The sequence below is a fragment of the Mercenaria mercenaria genome, chromosome 13 (genome assembly GCF_021730395.1).
Source record: "Mercenaria mercenaria strain notata chromosome 13, MADL_Memer_1, whole genome shotgun sequence".
In the NCBI taxonomy this organism is placed as follows: domain Eukaryota; kingdom Metazoa; phylum Mollusca; class Bivalvia; order Venerida; family Veneridae; genus Mercenaria; species Mercenaria mercenaria.
Genome location: NC_069373.1, coordinates 59,730,530 through 59,742,964, shown reverse-complemented (window position 1 = coordinate 59,742,964; position 12,435 = coordinate 59,730,530).

Sequence of the window (12,435 nt, the reverse complement as noted above, 5' to 3'; positions counted from 1 at the left end):
TTTGTTTTACTGTGCACAGACACAGTGCAGGCTATATGGCGATATATTTGACTAAATATTTTGGTTTCTCATCTCATTTACATCGAAATAAAAATATAAAATAGGTAATAAAACATTTATACCTGCTGGAATGACAGAGATACAGCAAAAAAAAAAAAAAAAAACACGAGTATCCATACCCTGTTAATAGCCTCTGATCATGCAAGGGTAAGGCAGTCGTATCATTCTTTTTCAGATTCTTTTTATACAAAACTTGTCGTCCCAGAACCACATTGGACCCAAACAAGCTCTTTCTTTACAATATTTGCATTGACTGTGCATTTGAGTGTTTTCTTGATTTGTTTCTGTTCATTCTGACATGCTTAGACATATTGCCGAACCAGAGCTTCAATTTTACCATATTCTTAGCATGAAGACGAAAACGTCGATTTCTAAACGCACCCAATATATTACAATTGGCTTGAAAAATGTACTGCCACTTTTAGTGTAACATTAAGGACACCTCTACTTTTGATCAAATAACTATTAACAAAATTTAAGATTTTTTAAGCTAGAGCAATGTTAAGCCACAGTTGTATTGAGGGCGGAAAATCATTTAAATGTGCATTAGTTATTATTGGAACTCAGTTAAGTACATGTTTATGACGCAATAAATGCTGTTTTGTACGCGATGTGTCACAATTAAAATGTTGTCTAACTGATTAGTCTGTTTATGATCTGTTCACGTCGTTCAAAATCAGTTAATCAATTATTTATGTTCTTAACATTGTTAGTCAAATCCGCTGTGACACTAATGCACGTCACAAATGGATCGTTACTCAATCATGAATGACGCAGATACGCTAAACAAAACGGGGACAAAAATCCACAAGGAAAAGCCACATTTGAGAAGGCTGCAACCTATGAAGTACTCCATTTAGAAATAGGGGTACTGGCAAATGTACAACTTTACGCACACTCGTGTACAGCGTCTGAACAGAAATATTTATAAACACAAATGAATTCAATAATTAATAAAATCTGTAAGAAGATCCTTTGGAAGCATGAAGCATAGAATGCTACCAAGCAATGTAAAAACCACCTCGGTTTGACTGAGTCTGTTCATGAGAGGTGTTGGAAATTGTAACACCCTCACTCCCTCTAACATCGGCTTATGCGGAACTCTATTACCCATGAACATCGAGTGGACTCCATGATTGCAAAGGACCAGTAAATATAATAAAACTGAATCCAAGTACGAGGAGACTTTTTACGACCGCCACTCGACACTTAAAGATTGCTGTTGTGATAGCTGATAAAATCTGTAAGAAGATCCATTGGAAGCAAAGAACGCAGCCAAGCAAAGTAATAGCAGACTCGGTTGGACTGAGTCTATTCATGAGAGGTAGCGGAGAGTGCAACACCCCTCACGCCCCCTAGCACTGGCTTAAGCGGAACTCTATTACCCATGAACATCGAGTGGACTCCATGTTCGCAAAGGACCAGGAAATATAACAACACTGAAGCACGTGGAGACTTTTTTACGACCGCCACACGACACTTAAAGATTGCTGAATTAATAATGAGACAAAACATACATGATGAAGGAGGACAGCGGGACACAGCCTTTGAACGACCAGTGGCAAAACCACCATTAAGGAGTTTAAACTAGTTTACTTGCACCAAACTTCACCTTTTAACCCCTACCATGTTTTAAATAACAAGACGGTGTAAATATAGTTACTCCTAGTCAGGCAAAACACTTACACACGAAACAGCGACAACATGGATATATTGAAAAACACAACTACTTTCATGCAAAGATACCGTTTACAAGTCAAAACTCATGGAACTACTGTGACGTATGTACTCAATGACTACAGGATCACGAACATCAAGAAGAATACCATTGGGGGCATGTCTAAACAGGACAGCGGACTGTTGTCAGTCTGTCCCTTGAGAGCATTTAAGAGCTAATTGTCATAGAGACCACATCTGTACCCACTCGCATAATTTAAAATTATAGAGTTGTGACAAACTAAAAGGGCTGAATATGCAATGATGCACAGAACAGTGTTGCAACAGTCTCTTCTAATAAAATGATAGATTTATAAAGTAACTATCAGAAAATGGCTGTGCTCGAGAATCTTATAAAAATTGTAAATTACGTCTCCATACAAATCTTGTTGTGATATACCTTGTCGCAGAAGTGGCGTTTGATTATTTTAAATGTAGTAACAAACTCAGCAGTAAGGTGAAAACATGTAGCAAAAGATTTGCAAAATTTATGATAAGCGTTCTTGAATGAAGAAGTAAATGCATACAAAGACCACATTTATTCTATATTTTGTAGAGACTTGAGAGATGATAGAATGGTTGAGTTTACGATATTTGAATGGAGCCTAGGATGCATATTTCAAAGAATAAATATAAGAAAGAGTTTCGCCTAAGTAACGGTACTGGCTATAGAAAACTACGAGGTATGACCGATACGGTGACCAGAGCCAGTGTGAAAGTATAAACAAAGTGTTGAAACAAACCAAACGGAAGAGAGCCAAAACAGATGTTGTAGTATTGTCATTTCTACGTCTTCATCAACAAACGATATACAATAAATAAGAAATAGAAACCGGGGAGCTAATGGAATCAGATACTGACTTAATTTGAAGGACATTAACTTTTAGGACATTGAAATCAGAAGCTAATTGAAACAGTTACAGTTAGTATATCTAATCTCTATGCTTTGAGTCAAATATGCATCATATTGATTTTCTGTTTCTTTCACTCTGCCTTGTTATTACAATTCACATGTGATGCTGCGTTATTTTAAGTCAAAAACGAAGGGGACTATTTATGATTATCCATGTCATATTTCATAAGAAATAAAGAAACCTAGGACTATATCTCAAGTAGTCACTGATATATAAGTACAATTATTGCGTCGTTTATGTACAACATACATTAATCACTCATCACTCTGTTTCCGTCGTTGATATGATTCACCGGCTTATAACAAGAGTAGGACAACTTCCGCTTCTATTCATGAGCTTTGAAAGTTGAACATTCCGAATAAGGTCTCAAAACATTGTTGTTTTATATCATAGTTCTAAGCTATTTAAAGTTGATTCACAATATATGGGTATACGTAGTCGTACAATGTTATGAAATATTACATTTTTTTCAGACGAAATGTTTTCTCTTGACATCGTTTTCTTCGTATCATTTAAGAAACGGCAATATTACGATTCTTCCAATCAACAATTGGAATTACAAATTTATATCTCCGTAACAGATACAAGAACAAAATATACCACTACGATGCCTGGATACGCATTATTAACTCTAAGAGAAGAATCAACATTAAAATTAATGTCTGTACGTTTTATTCTATCACTGTTAAGTGTTTTAATCAAGATGGGCCTTAATTAATGTTCCATGAAACGTAAATGAAATCTGGCTCATTGCCTTTTCCATTCTCACCAGAATACATAGGCATAGACCCTTGCTCGCTTAAAACATATCGCCTGTCTAGTGCTGTACACTAGTCGTCCGCGTATATCTTTATATTAAACTGTAACCTACACTCATTTCTTTATCAACATTCACGGTACGAATACGAGTCATCAGTTCCGTGTAAATAATACTAGACTAAATGGTTTTGTAATTGCATAAGACAGGCTGACAAGTTATTAAACACCTTTTATTTTGAATTCTATATGAATGCAAAAATGAGTAGACTGTAGTTGGGAAAAATGCCACAAAACACGTCATTTAGAAGCTACTATAGAACCGTTTCTGGCAAGAATCCCGCGCATTATCCGGTAAAATGGCTGCATAGTGTATCATTAATTTCTGTCTTATTCAAGAATTTGTGTATTGATCCGTATTTTACATGGGTCCTTCAAACAGTAGTAGAATGTCAGAGGTACGGTGATGCTGGGGTAGTTTATCGGACCACAGACCCGGTGTTCGCGGTTTCGAATCCCGATAGAGTGAAATTTCACTGTGGTCTCACAAATCCTTTGCCATGGAGCAAGTTCTAATCAGAAATTTAGATTACGGTCATTTTAACGAGCTACCATTTCTTCAAGATAGAAAAAGTTGAAAACCACAGGTCGCCCAACACGACATAAACAAAATTGTTACAGGCTCGGTTTGATTGAGCCTGTTCATGGACGGTAATGTAAATGCATGCTACCGTCCAAGCCTCTCTGAAATCAAAAAGAAAAGTAAAATGGATGTTTTGCACTAATACATATATAAATATCTTAAAAATCAATGTTCAGATCTCAATGAAATTGACAGGTCTATAAAATGATATACCAACTCGGAAAAATACTGTCATAATTAAATAGATGGATGAAATCAAGCTTTCCCTTAGCTATTTACAGTTTAGTTTAGTTATTAAAAATGGAGGTGAATTCCAGTAATAATTGATCATCAGCTCAGTGTACATACATGTTAAATAGACTGTTAGATACGAAATCTATTTGAACTAAATATATTTTCTGTAATAACTGGAGCATAAACTTAATTACGATACACTTAAAATGGTCTTATTCGTGCATTTCGTACCGTCAAAGTATGTTGACATTTACAGTAAATCTAGCCATGTCTCAGTGAATTCCCTGACAGAATTATACATAATGTTCCTGCTTAGAATACAGCTAGTGTGTACTTGAAAACCTTATATGCAACTTTTTGTTTCCATTTCGTTAATTGCTCAAGGTTCTGCTGTGAGCTGGTACACGCGTTTCATATGTCTAAGCTTCTAAGCTTCGTAAAACTAATTATAGTACTTCTGGATGAAAGTGCTTTAATATGTTCATTTATAGTGCAGAGCAAGTTTTTTAACACTTTTTTGATAGAATAATACGATAAAGTGATAATCTATTGTAATTTTACCATGTTTATCGTGTTCTATTTCGAAAGGTCAGTCCGGAGAGAATGTATACGGTCATTTATGCAATTATTGGTTTAGAATGGCAAAATGTATCCGCATAAAACCTCTGTGGAAATTAATAAACTTATATGGTGCTAGCAAAATTACTTTTTGTTTCTCAAAGGCCAATATACATGTACTTCTTTGAAACGTGTATTTCAGATAAACAATATATTTAACAAACTTGTTATTAACTCTATAACTTATCTCAGCCAGGAATTATTTTATTTACACCGCCTTGTCTAACTAGTTGCCAGTAATGTGTGTCGGCATGCCCAAAATATATAGATTAGTGACCGTTTCGAGGCCGTGTACCATTTTGAACATGCTTGCTTTTTTTATCTGTTTCTTTTTTATCCGTGTATTTTGTTTTAAATGTTGTTGCTGTTCTTTTTTTCCATTCAGCCCCTATTTTTCATGACCCCTCCTCCATCTATTATATATTCTTTTTGGTTACCATTCCCAATCCCCCACCTACAGCTTTTAACTCCAGCCCTATTTTTGAAGAATTTTATATGATTAAAGTGTACCTGTTGATGGATATTTGTCCACGATATTTTTCTACTACAGTTTCTTTTTGCGGTTGGCATACTTTTCGATGCGTGATTCTGGCTTGAGTTTGCTCTGCTTCAAAATAACCTACTTTTTAATTTTTGGTTAACGTATGTAACATAGAAACTATAAAAGATGATAATATAACACTACAAAATACGTTCAACTTTTTCTTTTGTATTTTTTTCACGAAGAATGATTTACTGTAAATGGGGTACATTTTTTTCATGTTTATTTTGAGATCCTATAAAGATCTGGTATATTCGCGTTGTTTTAACAGTTGGCTATTTTACATAATGCTGGTTAATACCAACAGGAGTTAAGAATTTACGTACCGCTCTGTCTGCGAATAGTAAAGAAATTAAAACGATCGCGAATATTATCAAACCGACAATATGTCGAATTTTTTCGTGTACTTGTTGACTTTTCTGCAATATCATACACTATAGCTAAAGATTTAAAACATTGTGCTTTATAGAATTGTATTAAGAATTAAATGCTATTTTGTGCGTTTATACAGATATAAACCATATTGGGAGTTCTTGCAAATCTGATGATTTGCACATCCGATGATTTGCAAGTCCTAATGTGCTTTTTACCCAATACAAACGCACAAAAAAGCATTCAATTCTTACGCACATTTTTACGATAGCTTGCTAAAAAAAAAAGTGGTTTACTTTCCAGTAATATCAGAAAATCAAACTAAATGTCCGGATATGGACTTTTTCGACATGTAACCAGACCAGCCAAAAAGACTTGGACGATTTGCAAGACGTCCCAATGTAGTTTATACACGTATAAATGCAGAAAAAAATAGCCTTCAATTCTTATGTTTACATTTCTACGATAGCTTGCTTAAAAAATAGGTGATTTGTTCTCTAGGAATATCAGAAAATCAATCTTTTCGACATGTAAATAGGACAGCCCAAAAGACCTGCCCACGATTAATTGTAATTCGCCTTCCTGGTTTTTATTCAAAATATTGTTAAATCCAGTGAAAGATCATGCAGTGTGGGTTCAAGTTTCAACTTTACTGTCAGTACAATTAATTATTCTAACACGATCCGCAGCAGTTGCTATATAAACATATAGCGAAATCGCCTATACATGAATCTACGATTAAAATATAGCTGTTCCATTCCACCCTACGACTGTGAGGTTCTACTCTGCTTCCGTTATATGCCGACTAAATACTCGACATTTTCAGTATAATGTAGTAGTAATAAAAAAGTACTTCAAATTTTATGAAACAAACAATTACTAACTGGTGGATTTATTTGATTATATTTTTACCGTAAAATGTTTCAGCCCGGTAAGTTTCAACTTCAACACCAGTGTATCTATGTCTGGTCGTGTGTGTAGTTTACAATTTCTGCGTTGTAGGCACCACAAATGTCAACTAGATTCTACTTTGACAGTAAATAAATTATAATTCATGACTCAAGTGTTTATATGCCGCCGCAATTTTCTGGCGTGTATGTTTCAGTGCCATCATGTAGGTGACGTCTACTATTTTTAGAAACTGCATATATAAACTTTGAATGAAGTATTTACGTCTGATTTCCATATCCGACCTTACATGTTATTGAAAATAACATTTTCACAGCAGTAACTACTTAATACTTTGATTAAAATTTACTGAATATCGGAAAATTCCTTTTTATGCAACGCTTTCAATTCGTAGGGAGGTTTTTATAATAGCATATGGCCAGCCTAATGACATATCGAGGTAAAATGTAGTGCTGTAAAATGCGAAGAATTTACGTGGTTAGAATAGAAATAATAAATATGTTCCAATAATTTTATTAGTTAATAAAATATGGGCAGTCGTTCGGATGCGAATATTAAATCACTCGTGCTACGCACTCGTGATTTAATTATTACGCATCCGAACTCGTGCCCATATTTTATTAACTGATAAAATATAGGCACATATTTATTATTTCTTAAATCTAAAAGCTAAAATTGAAAGTTCTTTTTCAAATTTGTGTGTCCATTTTTGAAAGAATTTTTTGAACGACGCCATTTTGTTCATGTTTTTAATGACGTCAGATTACGAGTGCAACTGCGCGAAAAGGGCCGTCCTTTTCATCAATACATTAATGTTGTTATACGAAAACGAACGCCTTTTTCTTTCCATACAAAATATATAGTGAATGTAAATATTAAGTTTTAAATAACTTGGAATTGACTAATAACTGTTGTTCTTTTTCATTTATTTGGTAATGATTTTCAGCTGTCACAGTGCCGTTTTGTCCGTTCCAGTGATAAAGTGGCATTTTTTTGAAAGTCAGTCAGTCATTTGTCAATAATAAAATTAAAACATATCCTTTGTGTATTTTTCTGTTTATATTTGTTACATTTTTTATATCCATAACTATTTACAGACTACTGCATCAATCTATCAGCATGCCAAGAAAGTAATCAAAATATATTAATTTTACTTAAGGATTAGTCTATGTGGATGCTGTCAATGATGTTTTGTTATCTAAAGGCTTCCGTCGCATTGTTGTTTATGTCATAACTATAATCTATTTTATTTATTTTCCTGATAAGATATTTATTGAGTAATATTATTTTCCCTATAAGAATATAACAGTATAAATTCAGAATAAATTGTTTGAGCTATGTCCCTAATGTACAGTAATTATTTCTTATCATACTGAAACTGAATAGATAACAGATAACAGATACAATTAGCAAAACATTTTAAATGTATTATTAAATAACTTATCAGCTGATTCTGGTTCATCAAAATGTATAAACGAATTTAATATTTCAAATGTTCCAAGTCCTGATTTTCGTTTCCAATTGAGAGAGCTGGAGATAAATGATCCATCCATTATAGTTTGTTGGAGGTCACATGTCAATATTTACATCCGCCTTATTCTTTTCCATTGAAAATTATGACGTTCATTTCGTATGAACATCAAAAGGAAAGGCACGAAAGTTAGGTCATTGCTGCTTAGTGATAACCGACCGCTGTTTTGACGACCTCCGCGTATAATCAGAGAGAACGTTCCTTAGATGACGTCGCTGTTGTTCCGCCTGGTGAACAGAATGGCCGGGAAGCTGTTTTTAATGTTAAATGCAACAAAATATGTGCAATTTATAATGTTATCTTGTTTACAAATGTAAAGGAAATATATTGTAAATATAAGAAATGAATTTTTTGCCAGTGTTTATTCGAAATGAACGACAGAATAGGATCGGCAAATTAAACATGAATCGCTAGCTCGGTTCATGGACTTACTGATCCTATTCTGTCGTTCATTTCGCATGAAAAAATAAATATTTCATTTCTTAATTCACAACATTACATTTTAACTAATTTTCTGAAAGCTAAAATAAGATTTTAACGATTGATGATATAAATATATATTTAATAAAGTACTATATTTCATATACGTTTGATACATGGAGGATATGTGAGTTATTATGTTAATATTTCTAATAAAGTTTATTAAAGTTACTAGTTTGACCGTTGTTTCAGACCTTTCAAACAAAAAACTGCACAGAGGTTTAAAGAACTTGACCATTTTTGGGGCGGTGCGTAAGCTCCGCCTCCAATGGAATTAAGACGGGAAAATGAAAGCCCGTCACTTCTTAGTGCAAAACGGCAAAGCGCATCCACTTTCTACATCCTCTCATAAAGAAGAGCACCTAAAACAAAGCGGATGAATATGACCTATATTGCGGCTATTTTAGACTATTTTTACACTCTGACGTCATGAGGGAAAACCCCACTTGGTTTTAATCTGAATTGTCTAAAAATATATACAGGTCAGTGACTTGTAGCCTGGCGGACTACATTTTTAATTTTTTTCTTAAAACGACACCATCTTGTTCTTTCGAATAACTGCAAAAATCTACGCGATTATTATTATAAACTTTATTAGGTTCGTGAGACCATGGTACAAATGTATAGTGTATGCATACCGTATTTGCAATTACTACATAAAAGTTTTTATAACGGAAACGCTTGAGGAAACGGAAAGTGACTCATGTTAGCATTTGTTCAGGAGTTTAGCTTTCTGCAATTCAATCTAGGAAGATATTGCATCTGGAATGGAGTGTTATTGAATAAAATCATCGAGGATAAGGGTTGCCTATTTGTTTTATCAAGCGGCGTTATGGCGTGTGTATAACTCACGTCATTCGTTTGTTTGGTGAAGATGGGTAATTCGGTAAACAACTGAACTTCGGACAAAATTTTGCATGGCAGCAAATCAAAATTATTCAAGAATGTTAAGCAGAACAGAGAGGTCGGGCACAAAGTTAAACAAGGTTAGCGTTTGTTTATCAGCTCATATTTTTAGTCCTATCAATAAGACCTGACATAACATATTTTAACATTTTGACGTCTATCGGTTATGTCAGGTCGGTTATGTCAGGTCTTATCGGATCGCCATTTATAACATGTAGTCAGAAGTGAACACACATCATGTCGCCTTTATTCTTCAAATTACGAACAACATAACCCAATCCTATGTGAAAGAACACTACTTACACCGAAAATAATCCTTTTTTCAACTGCATATGTGAATAATTACAAAATAAAAGTTACTTTTCATGTATAAATATCGAGTTGTTTCTTTCCACTGTATGTATCGCTGTGTATCTGTGTTATGGTGTGCAACATTGCCGGTCTATTCCGAATGTTGTGTAAATACAATTTATTTTGAGAATCAATTTTAGACGAAATACTTTCGCTCTAAATCACTTGGCAAATAGTTCACGCTGTTTGTCGTCTAAGTCGCATCTAAATATATTATAACCTGCTGCATATGCTTGAAAAATGGCGGAATGTGTATTGAAAACTGTACACAATTGACATATATTGGATATAAGGGTTTTTAAAGGTAAATTTAAATGATATATTACTAGAATATGATAAATAACGGTAGGCTAAACTGTTCAAATCTGCGTACATCGTATATTTTACGTTTGAGAAATGCTACATTCTACATATTAGGGCCCTTTTAGATGTTACAATGCAGATTAAAAATGAAATATAAAATAATGAATGTTGAAAGTAAAATGAGCATGTACATGTACACATCTAATATTTTGGACTACTCTGATTTTATAATATTTTTGATTTATTTCAAAGGCTCTATTCAATAATTTAGCTTTTTGTGTATTCTAGTATTCTACTGTCAATTCTACTTTTAAATTTCTTGTACAGGCGTGCAGCTGCACATAATACTCGTAAAGAGGGGTAATGCAGTATAAATAGATAACGGTCTGACGTATTAATCTTCAGATTTCTATGCAAGGTACCATAGTCGAATGTATTTGATGATGATCATGAACGAGCATTAAATTACATCGTCAAAGATAGTTGTTCTTTGAAAGTCAACAGGTGTACGGCTCCAGTCGCATTCGGTTTAATAATATTACAAAACGCACATTTTTACTTGGTATCCAATCAATTGGACCTCATTCTATTAGTGTACACTGAAAAACAAATTGTTTGTGCAACAAATACCACTCCAATTAACTGTATCCTGTCGATTTTCCATTTTCGGAATCGATAATAACTTAGGTATTCCGTAAACCACATGACCGATTTTTGGTTTCACAACCTTTTCCATGTCGAATTAAATCTTAATTAAGAAAGAAATCAACTGTTGTTTGTAGCCACAGTTTTTTCTTATCAAATAGGATAGATCACCCTGACGTCACGCATCAACACCTGTTTATCTGGTGGTGGGCAGAAAAATAATTTTACATTGTTTGTGTATGGGATTAGAATTTTTAATTCTTAATAATTTCGTTCATTTTTAGATATTAAAAAATCAAAAATGTTTCGAAATGCTAACGATATTCATGTCTCGTTATTCAAATATCTTTTGAAAATGAATAACCGTTTTAAATGTCACATGATTTAAATAGCGCCGTAGATGCCCTCAACTTTTAGGAAAACTACGTAAGTTATTTTACACTAACAACATCTTTCCATAAATGGCATTTTTTCCCAATCTGAACAGTTATCACGCAGAAATTTTCACACTTTTGAGCAAGTCTCAATGAAACTTGTCAGAATGTTACCCTTAATAAAACTTTTGATGAGTTCTTGATTGGGTCATCTTAGCTCTAAAACTAGGTCACCAGGTCAAATCAAAGGGAAAGCTTGTAAACACTCTAGAGGTCAAATGTTTGGCCCAATCTTAATGAAACTTGGGCAGAATGGAACCCTCAATAAAATCTTGGAAGAGTTTGACATTGGGTCATCTGGGGTCAAAATCTTGGTCACCAGTTCAAATTAAAGGAAAAGCTTGTTTACACTCCAGAGGTCACAATTTGGGCCCAATCTTAATGAAATTTGGCCAGTATGTTACCCTCAATAAAGTCTTTGACGAGTTTGATATCAGGTTATCTTGGGTCAAAACTAGGTCACCAGTTCAAATTAAAGGAAAAGCTTGTTAACACTGTAGAGGCCACATCCATGACTATATCTTCATGAAACTTGGTCAGAATGTTGATCTTAAAGATCGTAATGTCCAGTTTGTATCTAGGTCATCTAGAATAAAAAAAACTAGGTCACCAGGTCAAATCAAAGGAAAAGCTAATTTACACTAAAGAGGCCACATTTATAAAGATATCTAAATGAAACTTGGTCAGAATATTAATTTTGATGATCTTTATGTCAAGTGCAAATTTGGGTCAGGTGGGGTAAAAAACTTGGTCACTAGGTCAAATCAAAGGAAAAGCTTGTTGAGGCCACATTTATGACTGTATGTTCATGAAACTTGGTCGGAATGTTAATCTTGGTGATCTTTAGGTCAGGCTCGAACTTGGGTCATGTCGGGTCAAAAACTGGGTCACCGGGTCAAATCAAAGGAAAAGCTAGTTTACACTTTAGAGACCACATTTATGACCATATCTTAATAAAACTTGGTCAGAATGTTAATTTTGATAATCTTTAAGTCAATAGCTCAGGTGAGCGATACAGGGCC